This window comes from Chrysemys picta, chromosome 9 (genome assembly GCF_011386835.1).
Source record: "Chrysemys picta bellii isolate R12L10 chromosome 9, ASM1138683v2, whole genome shotgun sequence".
NCBI classification, from domain to species: Eukaryota; Metazoa; Chordata; order Testudines; family Emydidae; genus Chrysemys; species Chrysemys picta.
Window position 1 is genome coordinate 40,430,499 of NC_088799.1, and position 24,110 is coordinate 40,454,608.

The following is a 24,110-nucleotide window of genomic DNA, read 5'->3' on the forward strand; positions in this document are numbered from 1 at the left end:
ACATAAAGTTGTTCAGCAAAACCAAGAAAGACTGGAATTGACATCCCTGGTTTTTCTAAAGTTGAAACACTCAGGAAAACAGGAACAGAGTTGGGAAAAGTACAGAGAAGGGCAATAAAAATGATTATAAAGACTGACTGTTCAGCTTAGAAAAGAGATGAGTAAGGGGGGGGGGGATAGGATAGAGGACTATAAAATCACAAATGCCGTGGAGAAAGTAAATAAGGAAGTTTTATCTACCCTTCACATAACACTAGAACTATGGGATCATCCAGTGAAATTATTATAATAGGCAACAGTTTTAAAACAAACAAAAGAGGAAGTTTTTCTTCACAGAATGCACTTCTGTTCTGTGGAACTTTTGCTAGGGGATGTTGTGGAGGCCAAAAATATAACTGGATTAAAGAAAAAATAAAGAAAAAAAATAGTTCATGAAGGATATGTCCATTAATGGCTATTAGCCAAGATGATCAGGGACACAACCCTGTGTTCTGGGTGTCTCTAGACCTCTGACTGCCTGAAGCTGGAACTAGAATGGATCACCCAGTGATTGCCCTATTCTGTTTATTCCCTCTGAAACATCTGGCACCCGCCACAGTTGGAAGGGAGGATACTGGGTTAGATGGACCATTGGTCTCACTCAGAATGGCTATTCATATAGATTCATAGATTCTAGGACTGGAAGGGACCTTGAGAGATCATCGAGTCCAGTCCCCTGCCCACATGGCAGGACCAAATACTGTCTAGACCATCCCTGATAGACATTTATCTAATCTACTCATATCTCCAGAGATGGAGATTCCACAACCTCCCTAGGCAATTTATTCTAGTGTTTAACCACACTGACAGTTAGGAACTTTTTCCTAATGTCCAACCTAGACCTCCCTTGCTGCAGCCTAAGCCCATTGCTTCTTGCTCTATCCTTAGAGGCTAAAGTGAACAAGTTTTCTCCCTCCTCCTTATGACACCCTTTTAGATACCTGAAAACTGCTATCATGTCCCCTCTCAGTCTTCTCTTTTCCAAACTAAACAAACCCAATTCTTTCAGCCTTCCTTCATAGGTCATGTTCTCAAGACCTTTAATCATTCTTGTTGCTCTTCTCTGGACCCTTTCCAATTTCTCCACATCTTTCTTGAAATGCGGTGCCCAGAACTGGACACAATACTCCAGCTGAGGCCTAACCAGAGCAGAGTAGAGCGGAAGAATGACTTCTCGTGTCTTGCTCACAACACACCTGTTAATATAGCCCAGAAACACGTTTGCTTTTTTTGCAACAGCATCACACTATTGACTCATGTTTGGCTTGTGGTCCACTATAACCCCTAGATCCCTTTCTGCCGTACTCCTTCCTAGACAGTCTCTTCCTATTCTGTATGTGTGAAACTGATTTTTTTTCTTCCTAAGTGGAGCACTTTGCATTTCTTTGTTAAACTTCATCCTGTTTAACTCAGACCATTTCTCCAATTTGTCCAGATCATTTTGAATTATGACCCTGTCCTCCAAAGCAGTTGCAATTCCTCCCAGTTTGGTATCATCCGCAAACTTAATAAGCGTACTTTCTATGCCAATATCTAAGTCATTAATGAAGCTATTGAACAGAGCCGGTCCCAAAACAGACCCCTGGGTTGTTTTTATTTCCCTTTTTATAGATGGGCACTATATTTGCCCTTTTCCAGTCTTCTGGAATCTCTCCCGTCTCCCATGATTTTCCAAAGATAATAGCTAGAGGCTCAGATACCTCCTCTATTAGCTCCTTGAGTATTCTAGGATGCATTTCATCAGGCCCTGGTGACTTGCAGGCATCTAACTTTTCTAAGTGATTTTTAACTTGTTCTTTTTTTATTTTATCTGCTAAACCTACCCCCTTCCCATTAGCATTCATTATGTTAGGCATTCCTTCAGACTTCTCGGTGAAGACCGAAACAAAGAAGTCATTAAGCATCTCTGCCATTTCCAAGTTTCCTGTTACTGTTTCTCCCTCTTCACTGAGCAGTGAGCCTACCCTGTCTTTGGTCTTCCTCTTGCTTCTAATGTATTGATAAAAAGTCGTCTTGTTTCCCTTTATTCCTGTAGCTAGTTTGAGCTCATTTTGTGCCTTTGCCTTTCTAATCTTGCCACTGCATTCCTGTTGTTTGCCTATATTCATCCTTTGGAAACTAGGACAGATTACATTTTTTCTGACTCCTTTTTATTTTTTAGATCATGCAAGATCTTGTGGTTAAGCCAGGGTGGTCTTTTGCCACATTTTCTATCTTAACAAGTGGAATAGCTTGCTTTTGGGCCCTTAGTAGTGTCCCTTTGAAAAACTGCCAACTCTCCTCAGTTGTTTTTCCCCTCAGTCTTGATTTCCATGGGACCTTACCTGTCAGCTCTCTCAGTTTACCAAAATCCGCCTTCCTGAAATCCATTGTCTCTATTTTGCTGTCCTCCCTTCTACCCTTCCTTAGAATTACAAACTCTATGATTCCATGATCACTTTCACCCAAGCTGCCTTCCACTTTCAAATTCTCAATGAGTTCCTCCCTATTTGTTAAAATCAAGTCTAGAACAGTTTCCCCCTAGTAGCTTTTTCAACCTTCTGAAATAAAAAGTTGTCTGCAATGCAGTCCAAGAATTTGTTGGATAGTCTTTGCCCCGCTGTGTTATTTTCCCAACATATATTTGGATAGTTGAAGTCCCCCATCACCACCAAATGTTGGGCTTTGGATGATTTTGTTAGTTGTTTTAAAAAAAAGCCTCATCCACCTCTTCCACCTGGTTAGGTGGCCTGTAGTAGACTCCTAACATGACATCACCCTTGTTTTTTACCCCTTTTAGCCTAACCTAGCGATTCTCAACACTTCTGTCTCCTATGTCCATCTCCACCTCAGTCCAAGTGTGTTAATGTTCTTATGTTAATCCTGCCACCAACTTCTCAGACCCTCTTTGCACATCATGAAGAATTGCTCCCTCTCCCCAAAGTACAATCCTCATTTAACATATATCCCTTGAGTTCATCTTAAGTGTAAGGACATGTTGCTGGCAGCTGTGGGGCAGCTGTTAATTTGTGTAGCAATTGAGATGCTGAATGTTAGCATGAGTCACTCTTTTGTCCATGGCCCAGAGAGAGGGAGAGTTCATATTTGTTGCCTTCTGTCAAGGTTGAATCCCTATCTGGCACTTCGAGTGCAGAAGGTGGAGGCCCGCAAGAATTTCAAAAATTAATACTTGCCACTCCAGGCTTGTTTTACACTCCCAAGGTTACAGCTTTTCTCTGACCTTGGCTTGGTCAACACTGCCACCACCCAAATGCAAAAAAACCCCTTGATCCCAGGAAGGAGCACTTGGGAATTTCTCCCAAACCCTTTCACCTCAAGCCCTTTCACCCCCCTCCAGGGAAGAGCTGAGAAAGAAAACAAAGGAAATTAGCTGTTGCCACCAGCTAACTAAACAACATATGCACAAACCTCTTAGGACACCAAAAATCCAATTCTGTTCTTAAAAAAGATAAATTATATTAAAAAGAAAAAGGAAGAAAATACATCTGGAACTTAGGCTTTTGCTAGATTTTTAAAGGAGCAATTCCAAAAATTAAGCACCCAAAATAGCTTTTTGGGGGTTCATCTTAAAGGTTACAAGCAAACAAAAGCATTTGGGGTTAGCACAGAGGAGATCCACAAGCCAAAATAAAGAAATAAACCTGACGCCGTCTATCTAAACATTCCCTGTCTCAATGATTCCTTCTACGTAGGGAAGATAACTTTTAATACCTGGTTCAAACCTTACAAAGCATTCCTGCTTATAGCATCGCTGCTCCTTGTCCCTGCAGCCCAGAGAACATAAGAATGGCCATACTGGGTCAGACCAAGAGTCCATCGAGCCCAGCATCCTGTCTGCCAACAGTGGCCGATGCCAGGTGCCCCAGAGGGAGAGTGAACCTAACGGGCAATGATCAAGTGATCTCTCTCTCCTGCCATCCATCTCCACCCTCTGACAAACAGAGGCTAGGGACACAATTCCTTACCCATCCTGGCTAATAGTAATTAATGGACTTAAATTCATATAGGTTATCTAGTTCTCCTTTAAACCCTGTTATAGTCCTAACCTTCATAACCTCCTCAGGCAAGGAGTTCCACAGGTTGACTGTGTGCTGTTTGAAGCACTTCCTTTTATTTTTTTAAACCTGCTGCCCATTAATTTCATTTGGTGGCCCCTAGTTCTTATATTATACGAACAAGTAAATAACTTTTCTTTATTCACTTTCTCCACACCACTCATGATTTTATATACCTCTATCATATACCCCCTTAGTCTCCCTTTTTCCAAGCTGAAAAGTCCTAGCCTCTTTAATCTCTCATCATATGGAACCCATTCCAAACCCCTAATCATTTTAGTTGCCCTTCTCTGAACCTTTTCTAATGAGAGAACAACAGACAACAACGGGAAGGTTTTTCCCAATTTAAAAAAGTTTTAGCCCTCCCATTGGCTGCTCTTTTGGTCAGGTTCCCCCCCCCTTTTTTTAAACCTATGCAGGGAGGCTTTTTAACCCTTTACAGGTAAAGCAAGTAGAGAACAGCTACTAAGAGGGATTTTACAGCTAACTAGCTGGCTGGGTGTCCATAAAAGAGATCTACCCCCCTTCATTTATCATACCTTCCTTAATCTGAAATAAGGTGCCTAGTCTAAGGTCTGGTCTACACTACAGACCTATATTGGTATAACTACATTGCTCAGGGATGTAAAAAACCCACACACCTGATAAACTTAGTTAGGTTGGTATAACTCCCTGTCTAGACAGCATTAGGTCAGCGGGAGACCTTCTCCCATCGACACAGCTACCATCTCTCGGGGAAGTGGGTTAACTAAGCCTACTGAAGAGCTTTCTCCCATCAGCTCTTAGAGCATCTTCATTCATGCACTGCAGCAGTGCTGTGCTCATGCAGTGTGTTAACTTTATACCTGGCCTAAACAACATGGGTAGTATTTTCAGCATGGGTAGTAGTAATTTCAGAAGTGCTTAGCATTGGCCAAACTGTGTTCCTGTAGAAATCAATGGGAATTGAGCCCTTTTGAAATTCTCACCCTTCTTGTTTTGCTCTCTTTATGTACTGGAAAAGGGAAACTTCTACTTCTCTCTTTTTTTTCCTTTTTCATCCCAACTCCCACTTTGTTCCTCTCATCTTCCCCTTCTCACCTTGCCCAATCCGATTGGGCAGGAGACTGGAGTGCAGACCCTGCTCATCCTCCAAATGTGGGGGGTGAGGATTCTTCATAGTAGGTCTGGGATGATGAATTTGATGGTGTCGTTCTGCAAAATGCAAGAGAGATCACAGCCGTGGATTTGGGATTTCTCACAAACTGAGCATAAAAAGCAAGTTGTGGTGAGATGTAAAATCCACTTTGAAAATACACTAAGCACAGCTTGGATTCACTAGCAAAGCTAGCATTTCAGAACTGTAGAGTGAACTCTTTTAGCAGAGCCAATATTGTGGGCTTTTTTATAAACATTTCCTAAAAGCTATTCAAAGCTCTTCTGTCCCACTGAAAAAATAATAAAAATCGGTAACTCTTGTGCATTTAATGGAGCAAATCATTCTTTTGCATAGTCTTAAGTAAAACCTTTGGGAAGTGACATTGGGGAGGAAATCTCTGTGAAGATTCCTCAGTCTTGGCAGCATTGAACAGCTTGGTGGCTAGCATGTCTCAGCCCCAGCAAGATACATAAAGTAGGCATTCCCCACCTATCTAGCTGCAGAATCCAAGATGTGCTCACACACTGCTGTAGTACAAGTCTGTCGGATCGACCCTTGAACAAAATACAGCCAGAGGAGTTGGAGGTGCCCCCTTATACTCAGTTACTCAGTGTTTAGAGCATCCCCCCAGAATATGAGAGAGAGAGACGGTCAAAATACCTATATCTGATGTGGAGCAGGGATTTAAACCCAGGCCTTTCCCCTCCCAGATGAGTGCTCCCACTACTGTGCCACTAGGCACCTTTCTCTGCTCCAGTGAATACGAAGTGAAAGAGCTTCAGCAGGGGAGGGCTGGGGAGAGACCCACACCATAATTGGTCTTTCCAAGACAGAATATTAATTATACCCAAGAAACGTGTATCTTTAGAAACATTTTGCCAAAAAAAAAAAAAAAAGGGAGGGGGTGCTATTTCAAAACTGCCAGGGGAATTTACCATTAATTTCAGTGGGTGTCTAAATTCCTTTGGATGCTTCATTCTCTGCGTACTTCACTTCAATGTGTGAAGGCAGGGGGCTGGACTCTGACCTTTCAGGGTCCCTTCCAGTTCTAAAGAAATCCCCTTCAACGGAGCCTCAAACTAAGAACCCGAAAACGGAGGCATCCAAAGTTACTAGTAACTTTCAAATCTCTTAGTATTGGAATGGGTTACTAGGGAGGTGGTGGAATCTCCCTCATTAGAGGTTTTTAAGGTCAGGCTTGACAAAGTCCTGGCTGGGATGATTTAATTGGGTATTGGTCTTGTTTTGAGGGTTACAGAGGGGTTGGACTAGATGACCTCCTGAGGTCCCTTCCAACCATGATATTCTATGGTTCTATAAGCAGAAATTCACATCCGTGAGGGGGTGCAATGCTAGGGTTTACACAACAGATTTACCTACAGTAGTATTTGCAGTAGTATGCTTTTTACAAAAAAACCCCAAAACAATAATTAAAATGGGGTGAAAATGAGGTAAAAGGCACAATCTTACAATTGTTACCAGTGCTGGCTAGTAAAACTTACAATTGATGATCAATGAAAGTCATGCAGAAATATTTAAATCAGAAAGGAAGAGTTGTTAACCATTATATTAAGCCAGTTTAAACAAGACTTGCATTGAAAGGAGATAAACTCTGCCAGGCATGGAATTAGGGTGCTGATTTTGAGCTGTTTGTCTCGCTATTTTGCGCTGCCAGGATCACTCGGCTTCCCTGCCCCCTCCGGTTTCCCGATATTTTCTTCATCTCATCTGGACACCCTACATGGAAAGCTTGTCCCATGTTGTGGGTATTGATATTCAGCATCCATATATGTAACTGGCTGCTGCATTGTTCTGGAATAAAATGTGCAGAACCAGTACAGGTGGTCAACATTCCACTTAGTGGCCTCCACTATACACCTCTCAATTACACAGGCCAAAATAGACTGTTTCTGTCACTCAGGAAGTATGCACATGGTTATCCTAGCTACACTCCCAAGAAGTGCATTGCTGAGTTTACAAAATGATTATATTTGGCTTCTGGCTGACTGCTGACTTCTTGAATTATGCTTTCATAAGTGCATAACTTGGAATTCTAGCAGGCGAATTGACTGCTGCAATCCATTTGATACTTCACTTTAGGTCAAACATCCAAAATATGTAAATTATAATGAATAGTTTTCATTTTGCTAGCATTCTTAAATTTCTCATGTATCAAATCTACTTCTGAATTAAATAAAGCTTACGTGGCATCTTCAATCAACCAATAAGGACTGGCCATATTAGTATTGACACCACTGACAAAGAGGAGGCCAAAGGTTTGAGATGTTTTAGCATGTTGAGTTGGGAATTCTCTTTCCAGTTGGGAATGGTCAAAGGATTATTATGATAGTGTAAACTGGATGTTCTGTTGGCTTAAATGCACCTATGCTCATATGTACCCCTTCACTATATTTTTGACTGTGTCACAGTGACTCTTCCATGTGATGCAATGCTAATAACTCCTAGGCCGGTCTACACTACCACTCATGTCGGTACAACTTACGTCACTCAGGGGTGTGAATAAGCCATCTGCCTGAGTGACATAAATTACACCAACCTAAGCTCCGTTGGGACAGCGCTATGTCTGTGGGGGAAATTCTCCCACCAACACAGTTACTACCTCCACAAGAGGTGGTAACTGATTTATTATGCCAACAGGAGAGTTCTCTTCCGTCGGCATAGAGCGTCTTCACTGGATGTGCTACAGCAGAGCAGCTGCATCAGTCTGGCATCTTGAAGCTGGAGGCCATCCAAAACCCGCAAATATTTCTGCATATGAAGGTTCTGCTTTGGAATAGGCACATTTAAGGATGTGCAGAGCAGAATTTTCAGCTTATGTTGTAGTAGTAGCAGCAGCAGAGTAGCTAAAGTGGACAAGAGAGGTGACTGGAGGGAAGGACGAGTCTCCTCAGGGTGAAAGAGCATTTAAGGTTTCCTAAGAGTTCCCTAAAAACTTAGTTTTTATTGGGAATGTTCTTGTATGGCATCAACTCTATAAACAGTAAAATGCAATAAATGCATCACTGTATCAGGAGAATAATGTGGAAGTCCCATCAATGCATAGCCTATAAATCAACTGTGTGTGGAGTGGGAGGATTCAAACAGTGAAGCAGAGAACATAAGCAATGTCTGCTTTTGTTGGCTAGAATGGTGTCCTATACATCTAAATCAGATTTCCTAAGAAGCAAACTTTATTTTTACTTTTTGAATATTTATTCATTCTTTTTAAGTCACTGGATTGAAATGTCTTGGGAGGGAATTTGTGCTTAATTTTCCAGGTTTAAATATTTTACTTGTAATTCCTGCCTCCCATGGCTTTCTGTGATTTTTTGTTTGTTTGTTTTGCCAAGAGAACTGTGGCAGTTACCAACAATAATATGCCAATTTCAATAAGCATCTGTTAATTCAGGCTAATATGCTGTGCTCTGGGTGACACCCTTATATATGTTAGTTTAATTAAAAAATAGCTTGTGTACTGTGAAGATGTTATGTGAATTTGTTAAAGCAGTCTTAAGGGTGCTACCTAAGCCTAATGTACTTAATATAGGATCAAGGCTTAAGAGTTAAGGTTGAAACTGAATCCTTAATGCTCAGTGCCATTGTCTAGGTGTTGCAACTTATTTGCTCCCGTGCTGAAAAAAGGCTCTTACTCAAGTGAAAACTGTGTTAAATATTAATAATTTCACCATCTGCTTGATTGTTTTGTCCTCAGCATTTTTATTGTGATTTAGTCTGGAAAGAGATTTATTTGTAGCTCTTTCCTTCTATGAGGGGGAAAAAACATAGATGTGTTGTGGAATTGAAAATCCATCTGGTGAATTTAGCACCTAGAATTTATTCTGACTTACTCTTGGGGTAGATTGCTGGGTGCAGAGCACTTTTTGAAGTGCTCAATGTCATTACTTAAGTTGAAGTCTTGCCTAAGTTGAAGTCTTGCCTTTTACTATAATAGCAGCAGACGTAGGCCCTAGTGCAAGTGTTAGCAATTACTCTGTCTTAACTAATCTAGTTCTGGGTGGGTAGCCTTTCTCTAGATTCAGCTGAATCTTGTATGTACATAGTCGGCAATTCAAAAACCATTATGGTTCATTCCTGGGTACACTCTTTAAACTTGCACAAAAGTATGGTGGTCTCATTTCTAGAAATGCCTGAGTCTGAATCTTCAGTGTAATCCTTCCTTACAGCATGAAACTAGTATATTTAAGGAGTTTTAGGATGTTCTAGTGTTCAGAACCCACTAATTTTTCTTCATACTTCCAGCAGAACCATGTGGGCTTAAAGAAGCCAAAAAAGTCTTTCAGGCATTGTACAGTTGAAAGCTGTTGACACAAGTAACAGGTAATAGAAGTTCTTTGAATATAAAGAATACATGGTCTCAGTGGGATATGGTTTTTAACTTTTTATAACTCTGACCCTTCTAATCAACCTCATCTTGAGTGCACTGCTGCACTACCATACTTCACCCACGCAGTACCAGCTAGTGCCTTCTCTAGCGGGTACAGTAGTCCCTTAATTTCTGATGCAATCAGCATTTGGGAAATATTTAACTTGACAGTTTTTCACTTGAATGAGAATACTGATCATTCACTAATAAAAATGGTCCTTGTTACCAAAGAGCATTGCAACATCTAAACGAAGCAAAGAAGGCTGGTTTTCTGCAGCTTTAAGAGCTTGCAGCTTTTCCTGCAGAGAGCTGGCAGTTTAGATGCAGTTCCTGATGTTTAAAATTATTACAATTTAAATTTAAAACTTAAAATAAGAACTCCCATTGCTTTCAGTGGGAGCAGTTAAGCCAATGCTGAACACTTCTTTAAAAATCCCACTCACTTGAAGTGTTCCTACTATAAATTTGCAGTAATCTCTGAAAAGCAAAATTACATGTTAAGGTGGAAAGACAATCCAGCAAGTATGTGGAAATTCATCAAGACTGTGCATAGCCTTTTATACTAATTGGAGCGCACATTGTCTCCTGTCCAATGAGGTTTAAATGCAAGATTTTATAAAATACTTAGCTACACAAGCAGTTCTTGCAACTAATACATCTTTTTAAACAAGATATTTTTACATGTGTACAGAGCGCCATCTTAGACTTCATATATGAAGCATTCTCAAAATATGTCTGTAGCAGGGCGCTGTTGCAAAAGCACCTCATTACCCCTGCTCAGCCAGCTCCAATCAAGAGAAATAGATTGGGGCTGGTGAAACAGACCTGATGCCTGGCCTGCGGATTGGCTCCACCTGCAAGCCTGACAAGCCACCAGTTATAAGGGCTGGGAGCCAGCAGAAAAGTCAGCCAGAGAAAGGTCCGTCTCCTAGCTGACTGTAGGAAAAGGGGGAACTAACCCTGCATTCCTTGTATATAGCTCAACACTGTTGGTGGGAGAACTGTATATGTAAATAAAGCCACAGGTGCTGCATAACTGGAGGCTTCTCTGCACTTTATTGGGACAGCTAGCGGGCCGAGGAAGAGGGGCAGTGGACCTGGTTACAATGTCTTAATAATTTTGTCAATAGACATGTACTATGATTTTTTTCTTTTCAACCACCAGCAAATCAGTCCATTGGTGCAAATCTGGGGAGGAGACAGTTTAACTACAAAGGTAAATTTAGCTACAGACATAGGTAGCATACATTTGTCAGCAATTTTTTGTAAATACTGGGGACTGAAAATAGGGTTAGAATGGAAATGATGCAACCTTAACTATAGCAGTTTCTGTCTGGTACTTGCTATAATGCTGAATACATATTCTTGTTATTTGATAGCCATTACTATTGACGTGGTAACAATCTCTTTCCCATTATCTTTATTTTGTATAGCAACTGTGTTACTATAGATTCAGTGGTATGGGAGGAAGCACTTGAAATTGCTGTCTTGAATTAATGCCCTAGGATGCTGCAATCTTTTTATTTTTTTTCTTTCAGTGAGCCATTTACAGCATCAATAATTGGCTTGCATTTCCTACTTTAAAACCCGTAGCAGGAATCAACAGTTTAATTATGTCCACTCAGATGCATCTCTCTCCAGCAATGTTAAATGATTGCTGATGGTTTTTTATTATTATTTATTTAATTTTTTATTTAACACGCATCCTAAGACAGCCAAATTTGGCTGGTGGAGGATGGTGGATAAAGAAAAATCAAGCTAAATGATAGGGATGTCACTGGAGTACAAGTCTTGTCAATGAACTATCAATATTTCTATTCTAAGCCTATGCTCTAAGATGTTGGGACTGAGTCGATAGGAGCTTTTACAATTATTGCCTGCAAAGGATAGCGCTAAGAAAAAATCTGTCTACACAAGCCATCCGTATCTTGTATTCCTAGATTTTGGCTACCAGTATCTCTCTAAAATAGCTGGGAAATGGGGGAGCTAACGAGACATGGTTCTAGCTCTGTAAGCAAAGAGAAGTGTATGGGTATGCCCATCTGACCGCTGCATGGCGTGCCTGGGAGGATCACTTTCATGGCAATGCTCAGAATGCTTTGTTAACTCACATAATTGGTCCATACCACGGTTGAACTCTTAGGCCAAGGAAACCCAAAATGTTTGGGCCCATATGTGCATGCCAGCTTGCTTTTCTCCTTGTTGTTCCAGATTAGGAATTTACCAAGAGAGAAACATTTGGTTTAGGTGAGTAATTAAAAGTCAGCCTGGGGCTCTTTCTCTTCCTACAAATGTATGTAAAGTCGGTTAAACTATTCCCAGGTGATCGGCGAGCAAAAGTTCTCTGTGCTAGCTGGGAAAACCATGGTTAAGAGACAACCTAATGAGGAATTATAGACCCAGAGAAAGGAAAAGACTGACCAAATGGAGGGCAGGTGTGCCAGTAGTGCAGTGGCATCACATGTTAGGCTGGAACAGCTTTTTCCCTTTAGGACAGAAAAGGCTAGAAGCCCTGTAGATAGAGCATAACCACGCGTGGGAGGAGGGGAGCAGAGCACTTCCTGTTTGTCTCTTCTGCCTGACTAAAGAAACAATGCTTATGAACAGGGAGGGAGCTATGTCTAACTATCCTGGCTGGGGAGAGTGCAGCTGCGGCTTCATGATGGAGAATGTACATTATCCCACCCTCAAAAGGAGAGCAGGAGATGCTCAGGACAAACGCTTGGGGCAAAGCATGTATGAGATGGCGGGTGGCTGAGGGAATTGCATGAAATCCCAAATGGAGGAGGAGAGGGAAAGAGACTCAGAGAAAAGAGGAATGAGGTAAAAGAAATGAAGAGAAGCTAAGGGTTCATCTATACTGCAATAAAAGATCCGTGACTGGCCTGGGTCATCTGACTTGGGCTTGTGAGGTTTGAGCTGTGAGGCTAAAACTTGCGTTGTATACATATCTAAGAGCCTGAGCCCAAACTTCTATGTTGCTACTTTTAGCCCTGCAAGCCTGAGTCATTGGATCACAATGGTCCCTTCTGGTCTTAAAGCCTTCGAGACCCCAGGTCTGTGGCTTGGTGCTTTGGGTTTTTTATTACAGTGTAGACATTTGTTTTATGTGCAGATGCTTCTGTGATTGGGGGCTGAAAGAAACCCAAATTCAAGAATCAGAGGGGTAGCCGTGTTAGTCTGTATCTACAAAAACAACGAGGAGTCCAGTGGCACCTTAAAGACTAACAGATTTATTTGGGCATAAGCTTTCATGGGTAAAAAAACCCACTTCTTTGGATGCATGGAGTGAAAATTACAGATGCAGGCATAAATATACTGACACATGAAGAGAAGGGAGTTACCTTACAAGTTGAGAACCAGTGTTGACAAGATCAATACAGTCAGAGTGGATGTGGTCCACTCCAAATAATTGATGAGGAGTTGTCTGAGTGGATAACCAAAGTGATTCAGAAACAATGGTTCCCTCCCACAGCTTGGGGATTTCACACTTGGAAGCCTAAAGAGAGATTTTCTCTTCTCCCAAAAACTAACTATAGACAAATGAAATTAAAGCCTTGATTACAACTGCTGTTTGAATGTTAACATTCATCTCCTTGATCAATGGATACTGAAAGCAATGATGTTGCTATAAAAAAAATTATGCTCAACTCTGCTATGACCTCTTCAGAAGCTTGAAATACACATTTTTCCTTAGTCTGTACAATCTGGTTAACACTGACACATTTTTTTCCTGTTCTTTGAATGAAGTCAACATTAATTAGCATGGCTTCGTTTCTCACCACCTAATTACAGAATATCTTGTCAGAATTGTGATTTTTGATGTTCTGAAATCTTATGAAGGTGCAATGCAAAACTCCTGCAGCCTTTATCTCATCCCAGTGAGGCCCTTTAATATGGGTAAAGAGCAAACAGGGCTGGAGACAGTGCAATGAGGAGAGGACTTGAGAAAATATACATGGTAGTTTGGAAGTGTCCTACTATAAAACCTTTTTGAAGACCAGGAAAAATGTGAGCTAATGTAATCATGATATACAATAAAAAGATAATCTAAATGGCAATAAAAAGAAAATACATAGCCTTTGTGACGGGTTGGGTCACAAAGACCCCCGTGGGGCTGACACCTGATGTGCTGAGACTACCTCTGAGCCCGTTTTCCCTGGCAGCTTGGGACTTCAGTACCCTGTCTTGTTGAGCCAGACATGCTAGCCTGCTACAAACACAGACCCAGGTCTGAACCACATCCCCCAAAAGCTGCAGGCTTAACTGAAAACCGCTTAAGAAATGCTCCTGTCTCCAGCATCCAGATACCAAGTTCCCAATGGGGTACAAACCCCAACTAAATCCATTTTACTCTATATAAAGCTTATACAGGGTAAACTCAAATTGTTCGCCCTCTTTAACACTGATGGAGAGAGATGCACAGCTGTTCACTCCCCCAGGTACTCATTACTTGCTCTGGGTTAATTAATAAGTAAAAAGTGATTTTATTGAATATAAAAAGTAGGATTTAAGTGGTTCCAAGTAATAAAAGACAGAACAAAGTAAATTACCAAGTAAAATTAAACAAAAACACGCAAGTCGAAGCCTAATACAGTAAGAAACTAAATGCAGGTAAATCTCATCCTCAGAGATGTTCCAATAAGCTTCTTTCACAGACTAGATTCCTTACTAGTCTGGGTCCAACAATCACACTCACCCTCATAGAAACTGGAACAAAGGACAGTAACTTTCAGGCATCTCTTTGGGGTGGAGAGGCTATCTTCTGAGCTAGCTGAAGACAAAATGGAGGAGTTTCCAGGGCCTTTTATATTCTTTCTCTTGTGGGCAGAAACCCCTTTGTTCTCCTGTGCAAAATCACAGCAACAAGATGGAGTCTGTAGCCACCTGGGCAAGTCACATGTCTGTGAACGATTCAGCTTTTTGCAGATGGGTGCCATTGTTTACATGTTAGTTTGAATTTTCCCAGGAAAGCTCAGATATGGATTGGCATCTCCCAAAGTCCATTGCTAGTTAAGTACTCCCAATTACTTGAATAACCCCTTCATACTATGTTGACCAAATCTGCCTTGTGTGCTTCCTACAGCAAACACTTTAAATACAATCATAGAGCCAACACTCATAACTTCAGATATAAAAATGATACATGCATACAAATAGGATGAATATACTCAGTAGATCATAACCTTTGCACAGATATATTTACATGGCATATCTAGCATAAAACCATATTCCAGTTGTCATATTTACACTCAGAAGCATATTTCTATAAAGCATTATGGGGTGCAACGTTACAGCCTTATCTCAGGAATAATATGTTGTTTCAGTGGTATGGGAATCTCCTATTACCCTTTATTCTCTTGCTTCTACCAAATTCTGTGCTCACTGGTTGAGCCAAATGTGGCACATAGGATGAGTGGTGTATACTTCCCAAGGAAAAACAAATTTGTGTAATGAGCGGTGGGTAGGTGGGTGTTACTCCCACCACATATCTTGCCTTTTTGTTTTTTTCAGAGAAAATGACTGGCAAGAAACAGGAGGAGAATGAAATTCCACATGCCTTCAGAATTGGTTCCGGATAGTTCATTCCCATGTCCGTTCCTGGATTTATTATTTGTTGTATATGTTTTATTGGTTGGCTTTAGCAATATATGCCATATTTAGTGGTTTTTCTGTATGGTATTTATAACCCCTCTAATACTTGTAATGTACATTTGTCCCGTCCTTTGGAAGAAAGCTTGAAGGATATTTCCTCTTGCATGCTGTGGAGCTACCCTTTTCCCATCCTTGGGGAGGAGGAGGACAAGTTTTTGTTTCTGTATAGAGGCTGTTGATATTTTTATACATTTATATGAGTGGTAAGACGATCCAAAGGTATGTTAAATGTGTAAAGGATATAAACCCGCATGCTTCAGAACATATTCCCAAACACTGAATGCCTAGAGTTAGGAAGAAGCTTCCGTGCCATGAGCAGAATTATTATTGGGGTTTGAAACATTCCTCTGAAACGGTAGAGGGTGTTGGACTGATCTAGTATTGCAGTTCCTATGGAATGCCAAGGCTTTCTCCTCTGTGTTTCTGCTTGTGGCAATGCACAGAGGTAAAAGATCAGAGGAGTAACACAGAAGTCACTTTTGATCACAATCTGTTGGGTGTTAAACATCTGTGCAGGCTGCACTGTTGTTTATCCTCTAACCAGGTGGCAACAGCAAAACATGCCTTCACAGCCATGAGGTTCTATTGCTGTAATCACCTCTCTGTGTGGCAGCTCTACTGTTTGCAGGTTGCTCAGAAAGCAGTGACATGTTTGAGGAATCATAATCCTATTATGTCCATCGTAGATTCTCTGTGTGGGTGGCCTGCATAGGGTACACTGATATTTTAAAGTTTGTGCTGCCTTGTCCTTAGTAGTATCTGCCTACTGATAAGTTGTAAGGCGCTCTCCCCCATTGTATCTTGCATTGGCAACTAAACTTGCTTTTGTGATGGGATGACCTAGTCTATTTTTTGGTCAATCCAATATCTATCTCCACATCCATCTCTTCGTATTTTAAACATCTCTTAATTTAATCATGGTATTTCCTGCACCCATTCTTGTGCCTCTACTTATTATCCTTTCCCTGCTCCTTTACCACCACCATTGATGTGTTTTGACTTTTTGATATGGGTTTTTAGATATTTTGACACCAGTCCTGTAAATGTGACTTTATGCACATGAATATTGAATGCAATGAGATTATGCACGTGTATACAATTTACCCATTTGTAAGTTTCTTTCAAGATCAGGGTCTTAATTTATAAAGCACCAAATGCTTTGGTGGACTGGTTCTGTAAAAATGATTATTCTTTTAATTTATACTGCATATATGTTGAAGGAAAAGAAGTGTGTTCTTGATGTTAATGTAGCACTCATGATAGTGTTTAGTTAACTGATGCAAGGAGAACCAAAAAAAGCTGCTGTAAGCCTACTGAAGTGGTGTCTATTTTGTATTTTTTTTCCATATTATAAATATTTCTGAGCACAAGGCCTTTAACACTTGCTTAAGTACTGTAACGGAATAATCATATTTTGACATCATGAAGACTATGCAAAAGTTATACAAAGTCACTGTACAGAGTTTATGGTAGACTTCAATGTCTTCCAAGGTCAGTCTTTTATGGAGGCTTCCCATACAGTTGACTTAGATGTTTTGGAGAAGAAAGGGAATTAGCGACTTAAAGTATAATTAAAATTCTTCAATTCACAAAATAAGGAAACTCAGATGTAAACAGCAACATTGCTTCTGTAAAATGCAGCAGGTGAGTTGGCTCAATTAAAGCTGAACCCTGCGATGGTGATAGTCCATTGCTGTCTTACAGATTTAATTCAGGCCATTAACTTAATACTGATGCTATGGTGTATGAGTAGCTTTTTATTATTTTAATATAACTGACTTCTTCTATTTAGGTCTTTTATGGTCTAAAATTTTTTTATTGTAAGTAATTAGTTTTTAAAAAGAAAAGATATTTATCTTTCATTTTAATCACTTTAATAGATGGAAAAAATCTGCTTCATAAGATTTATAGCTCTATTTCCGGTGCATTCTCTAAATGACATTTTAATTTAATTTTATGTTTATGTGGCTGATTCCTAGAATGCTTTTAAACTCTCATTCTCACAGGTTCCTTACCAATGTTAGGTGTATTCTAATCAGTTGCCTTTTTTAAAATAGTTTTTGCCTCTTTTTGTTCTGCTTATTTTTTTTTAAATCCAATAAATAGAACAGTTCATACAGAATAAGGAAAATAAAAAGGTTATTGGATAACAAATGTAAAAATATCCATTGGTAAATGTCATATTTAGTTTCTCCTTTGTTACTACATAAACACTTCAGTTATTTATGGGTTGTTATAGTGAATGTTGCATAAGTGGCAAAAGTAGAAGATAACTGAAGAAAAATTATACTTCATATGTGTTCAGTAAATTAATAAAAGATTTGTATTCATTTATTAATTCTTTTATAAACAGATCAGAATCAATTTTATGGCCTAAGATAAGTAATATAATGCCAGCGGAGAAAAACACAGGAAATAAAAATGGCACAAAAGCTCAGAAAAGACTAAAGAATAGTACTTGGATATATTTTCTCCCAGAACATTTTCTTAATTTCTTGCATTAAATTAAGAAGCTTATACTTTTTATTCAGACTAACTCCCATATGACCTCCTATTTTCCATCACCTACAAATGAATTCCTTGTAAAATATTTTAGATCTCTAATGCATGTATAAACCAGTCCCTTAGTGTTTGTGGTAATAGGATGCACAGATATATGCTTAGCATGTGTGACACAAGGCTAGCAATGGTTACTCCTGGATTGGATATGGACAGAAGTCGTAAATCGAGCATTTCTGTACAATCCAGCTGAATGGGGGCAGACTATCTTATTTTATTTATTGAAACTATAAAAGCTCCTCCTGCTGGCATCATTAGTTGGCTGGCTAACCTAGTAAGAAGGGCTTTAAACTAGGTTCACCGGGGGAAGGAGACCAAAGCCCTGAGGTAAGTGGGGAAGTGGGATGCTGGGAGGAAGCACGAGCAGAAGAGTCCAAGAGGGGAGGACTCCTGTCTCAGACTGAGAAAGCGGGACAATCAGCGAGTTATCTTAAGTGCCTATACACAAATACGCAAGAAGCCTTTGAAACAAGCAGGGAGAACTGGAAGTCCTGGCACAGTCAAGGAACTATGATGTCATTGGAATAACAGAGACTTGGGATAACTCAGATGACTGGAGTACTGACATGGATGGATATAAACTGTTCAGGAAGGACAGACAGGGCAGAAAAGGTGGGGGAGTTTGACTGCTCAGAGCTCCGGTATGAAACTGCAGAAAAACCTGAGAGTCTCTGGATAAAGTTGAGAAGTGTGAGCAACAAGGCTGATGTCGTGGTCGGAGTCTGCTATAGACCACCAGACCAGGGGGATGAGGTGGAAGAGGCTTTCTTCCGGCAACTAGCAGAAGTTACTAGATCGCAGGCCCTGGTTCTCATGGGAGACTTTAATCACCTTGATATCTGCTGGGAGAGCAATACAGCAGTGCACAGATAATCCAGGAAGTTTTTGGAAAGTGTAGGGGACAATTTCCTGGTGCAAGTGCTGGAGGAACCAACTAGGGGCAGAGCTCTTCTCAACCTGCAGCTCAAAAACAGGGAAGAATTAGTAGGGGAAGCAAAAGTGGATGGGAACCTGGGAGGCAGTGACCATGAGATGGTCGAGTTCAGGATCCTGACACAAGGAAGAAAGAGCAGCAGAATATGGACCCTGGACTTCAGAAAAGCAGACTTTGATTTCCTCAAAAAACAGATGGGCAGGATCCCCTGGGAGAATAACATGAAGGGCAAAGGGGTCCAGGAGAGCTGGCTGTATTTTAAAGAATCCTTATTGCGGTTGCAGGAACAAACCATCCCGATGTGTAGAAAGAATAGTAAATATGGCAGGCGACCAGCTTGGCTAAACAGTGAAATCCTTGCTGGTCTTAAACACAAAAAAGAAGCTTACAAGAAGTGGAAGATTGGACAAATGACCAGAGAGGAGTATAAAAATATTGCTCAAGCGTGCAGTAGTGAAATCAGGAAGGCCAAATCACACTTGGAGTTGCAGCAAGCAAGAGATGTTATGAGTTAAGAGAGGTTTCTTCAGGTATGTTAACAAGAAGAAGAAAGTCAAGGAAAGTGTGGGTCCCTTACTGAATGAGGGAGGCAACCTAGTGACCGAGGATGTGGAAAAAGCTAATGTACTCAGTGATTTTTTTGCCTCTGTCTTCACAAACAAGGTCAGCTCCCAGACTGCTGGACTGGGCAGCACAGTATGGGGAGGAGGTGACCAGCCTTCTGTGGAGAAAGAAGTGGTTCGGGACTATTTAGAAAAACTGGATGAGCACAAGTCCATGGGGCCGGATGCGCTGCATCCGAGGGTGCAAAAGGAGTTGGCGGATGTGATTGCAGAGCCATTGGCCGTTATTTTTGAAAACTCATGGGGATCGGGGGAGGTCCCGGATGACTGGAAAAAGGCTAATGTAGTGCCCATCTTTAAAAAAGGGAAGGAGGAGGATCCGGGGAACTACAGGCCAGTCGGCCTCACCTCAGTCCCTGGAAAAATCATGGAGCAGGTCCTCAAGGAATCAATTCTGAAGCACTTAGAGGAGAAGAAAGTGATCAGGAACAGTCAGCATGGATTCACCAAGGGCAAGTCATGCCTGACTAACCTAATTGCCTTCTATGAGGAGATAACTGGGTCTGTGGATGAGGGGAAAGTAGTGGACATGTTATTCCTTGACCTTAGCAAAGCTTTTGATACAGTCTCCCACAGTATTCTTTCCGGCAAGTTAAAGTAGTATGGGCTGGATGAATGGACTATAAGGTGGATAGAAAGCTGTCTAGATCGTCGGGCTCGATGGGTAGTGATCAATGGCTCCATGTCTAGTTGGCAGCCGGTTTTAAGCGGAGTGCCCTAAGGGTCGGTTCTGGGGCCGGTTTTGTTCAATATCTTCATTAATGATCTGGAGGATGGTGTAGACTGCACTCTCAGCAAGCTTGCAGATGACACTAAACTGGGAGGAGTGGTAGATATTCTGGAGGGTAGGGATAGGATTCAGAGGGACCTAGACAAATTAGAGGATTGGGCCAAAAAAAAACCTGATGAGGTTCAACAAGGACAAGTGCAGAGTCCTGCACTTAGGATGGAAGAATCCCATTCACTGTTACAGACTAGGGACCGAATGGCTAGGAAGCAATTCTGTAGAAAAGAACCTAAGGGTTACAGTGGAAGAGAAGCTGGATATGAGTCAACATTGTGCCCTTGTTGCCAAGAAGGCTAACGGCATTTTGGGCTGTATAAGTAGGGGCATTGCCAGCAGATCGAGGGATGTGATTGTTCCCCTCTATTTGACATTGGTGAGGCCTCATCTGGAGTACTGTGTCCAGTTTTGGGCCCCACACTACAAGAAGGATGTGGAAAAATTGGAAAGAGTCCAGCGGAGGGCAACAAAAATGATTAGGGGGCTGGAGCACGTGACTTATGAGGAGAGTCTGAGGGAACTGGGGTTATTTAGTCTGCAGAAGAGAAGAATGACGGGGGATTTGATAGCTGCTTTCAACTACCTGAAAGGGGGTTTGTAGTGAGCCTGTGTGGCACCCCTCCATCTCTGACAGAGCCGAGCTCCCTCCAACCCCAGCGTGGGTGGAGCTACCGGGTCCAGAGCCCGCCCCTCCGAGGTCACGGCCCCAACCCGGAAGTATAAAAGCCCGCCAGCAGAGCTCAGTGAGAGCCAGCCCGCCAGAGAGAGCAGACGTCTCGGGCCGCGCTCCTGCTGGGGAGACAGCCGCAGGCCGCGAGCCGCCTGCTGACCCCCCGCGCCGGTCAAGCCTACCTCTCGCCAGGTACCCCGAGGAGGACTGGCCAAGCTTGCCCCGTGCCAGCTACCCTGAGGAGGACTGGCCAAGCCTGCCCTGGACCAGTTACCCTGGGGGAGAGCTGCCGGACCGGGCCCCAAGCCCCGCACCCGAGGAACCAATGCTCCTGGACTGGCCCGAACCCGGCATCACCAATGAGGTAGGCCCCGAGGGGGAACATGGAAGTAGCCCGGGGGTAGCCGACCCCGGTCAGGCTGCAGAGGCCTGTGAGCCGATGTCAGTGTGTTTCGGTCAGGATACCCCACTGACCTTCAGCGGCAGTAACCGCTGCTAGGGCCCCGGGCTGGAACGCAGTGGAGTGGGTGGGCCTGCGTCCCCCCTGCCACCCCGCACGGGTGGCAGGCTTCCCCCTCACCCAACGCTCAGGTGGGAGCCTGGGCTTACCTTAACTGCTTGTCCGCTCAGCCCCTGCATCCAAGGGCCTGAGCTGTGACTGTTTGTGCCCCGCCCTGACCCAGGGCCTGGGCTCCTTAACTGCTTGTCCGCTCAGCCCCTGCACCAGAGGGCCTGAGCTCCTTAACTGCTTGTTTGCTCAAACCCTGCCCCAAAGGGCTTGAGCTGGGACTGTGTGTGCCCGCCCTGATCCAGGGCCTGGGCCTGCTTAAACTGTTAATTCGCGCTCAGCCCCTGCCTAAGGGCCTGAGCTCCTGAACTGTGGGCCACTCAGCCCCTGCGTAAAGGGACCTGAGCTTGGACTGCCTGCACTTTAGTGAGCCGGTGTGGCACCTCTCCGTCTCGGAGGGTCGAGCCCCGGCGCAACCCTACTACAGGGTTCCAAAGAAGATGGATCTAGACTGTTCTCAGTGGTACCAGATGACAGAACAAGGAGTAATGGTCTCAAGTTGCAGTGCGGGAGTGGGGGTTGGATATTAGGGAAAACTTTTTCACTAGGAGGGTGGTGAAGCACTGGAATGGGTTACCAAGGGAGGTGGTGGAATCTCCTTCCTTAGAGTCTTTTAAGGTCAGGCTTGACAAAGCCCTGGCTGGGATGATTTAGTTGGGAATTGGTCCTGCTTTGAGCAGAGGGTTGGACAAGATGATCTCCTGAGGTCCCTTCCAACCTTGATATTCTATGATTGCTGAAATGATCACACCCTCCCCACTCTCGACCCTTCTGCATTGAAAAACAGTTTTCTCTTATGTCCTATGTGAGAGAGCCTTTTGCAAGGGATTGGTTCTCTCTGTGGGATGTTTTCCTGACTAAAAATTGCAGTTTGGACTACATGGTCGTCTTCATTCTAAAAAGCCACCAGGCACTGAATTCTGAGATATTTGCAGATATTAGGACATTACTGTGAAATCTCAGATAACACTGAGTAAATGTTGACTTAGCAATCACAGTACTACTTTTAAAATCTAAGATTACTGAGAAGAAGCTGTAATATTCCCATGTGATTAGACCAAAACCAGGCAATGAGGAGGTTCGCAACATCCTGTGTGATATTTTGTAACTTAAGTACTTCCTTTGCTTGCTTCATTTATTTAAAAAAAAAAAAAGCAATTCACAGAGAATGCCTTAGAGCAGATATGGAGAAAACTGAAAAACTTGCTCTGTTTACGAGTTAACTTGATATTGCTAAAAGAGGGAGTAAGCCTTTTAGTTTGATGTTTAATTTCTGATAGATTGGTCCAGATCCTTCAAAATTACAATAGTATTGCCCACATAATGGCTTGCCCTTTCTTTTCATGACAGTTGGACGTTTTTATTTCCAAATCCTTTTTTTTTTTTTTTTTTTTGGCAAGCTATAATGGTTTGAGAGCCAACACAAAAAGTAAATGCAAGAGTGAACACCTTAATAGAAATATAAAAGATATTTTGGTCACTATTATGGACAATAGCTTGGGTGTAATTTTACAGCAGACTAAAATCTTGATAGCCGCGGCCAGCACATCTCTCGGCCCGCGCCACTTCCTGCAGCCCCCATTGGCCTGGAGCGGCAAACCGCGGCCAGTGGGAGCTGCGATCAGCTGAGCTTGCGGACACTGCAGGTAAACAAACCAGCCCGGCCCACCAGGGTGCTTACCCTGGCGAGCCGCATGCCAAAGATTGCCGATCCCTGATATAGAGGATGTTTAAAAACCAACCTGGTAATTCCATTCCACACTGTGGAATCCATAGTTTGTATCCAAACATGTAGGCAGATATGGGATATTCTGCCCTCCTATATTAGGTGGTGGTCTGATATCTAATAGATCTCTAAACTGTGAAGCATGCGATTTAATATCCCTTTCTAAACTGTTATTAGCTTAATTAACAAAACTCTGGGTGTTCTTGTATCCATGTAAATGTCCAATTCCTTTTTCAGTGTTGCTAAATTCTTGCCGTAGCTTCTTGAGGGAGTGAGTTCCACAGTGAAATTGTGCATTACATGAAAAAGGTACTTGCTGTCCTCAACCAACTGAACTATTGATCAGTGTTCAGTGTCTGACACAAGTTTTTTCTTCATCAGAATAGAGATTTGGCAAACAACTTCAGGTCTGTGATAAAAAGTGTAGTTTGTTCATTGGAGAGAGGTTCAGTTATGTTAATGTAACTCCTTCAGTTTAGAATGGAATTATTTTGGAATTACAATTGCATAACTATGATCAGAGTCCCGGCCACTGTTCTATTTGAGGATGAAGGAAATTAAAAATGTATTTAAATCTGATAGGGCTGAAGAGAGACTTGCTTTCCAAGAGTTTGTGAGAGAACTTTGACCACATGAGTTTCATATAATATGTATAACTCAATAGGAGATCTCCTATCTCCCAGGGAGTCTTGTATTTCAATGAAATTAATTATTTCCTCCGAGGAAACCCAAGTGTCTTTTGAATGGCTCTACAATCTGGAAAAAGAACAGGGGTACTTGTGGCACCTTAGAGACTAACAAATTTATTAGAGCATAAGCTTTCATGGACTACAGCCCACATCCAAAGAAGTGGGCTGTAGTCCATGAAAGCTTATGCTCTAATAAATTTGTTAGTCTCTAAGGTGCCACAAGTACTCCTGTTCTTTTTGTGGATACAGACTAACACGGCTGCTACTCTGAAATCTACAATCTGGG

The 24,110-nt window shown here is 42.1% G+C and overlaps 1 protein-coding gene across 14 annotated transcripts in view; it reads left to right on the forward strand.

The window, feature by feature from the left end:
• Nucleotides 1-24,110, forward strand: part of SPSB4 (splA/ryanodine receptor domain and SOCS box containing 4) — a 304,370-nt gene that overhangs the window by 156,390 nt on the left and 123,870 nt on the right. Inside the window, exons 2-4 of one of the 14 annotated variants that reach the window (XM_065558056.1) lie at nucleotides 9,496-9,570; nucleotides 10,782-10,832; nucleotides 15,131-15,209. The exons of 8 other annotated variants lie outside the window; for them this stretch is intronic. The gene's annotated coding sequence lies outside the window, so the exon portion shown is untranslated. Of the gene's footprint in view, nucleotides 1-9,492; nucleotides 9,571-10,781; nucleotides 10,833-15,130; nucleotides 15,210-24,110 lie in introns of all 14 variants that reach the window. 5 more of the 14 variants (XM_065558054.1, XM_065558055.1, XM_065558057.1 and 2 more) reach the window with 5 other exon arrangements.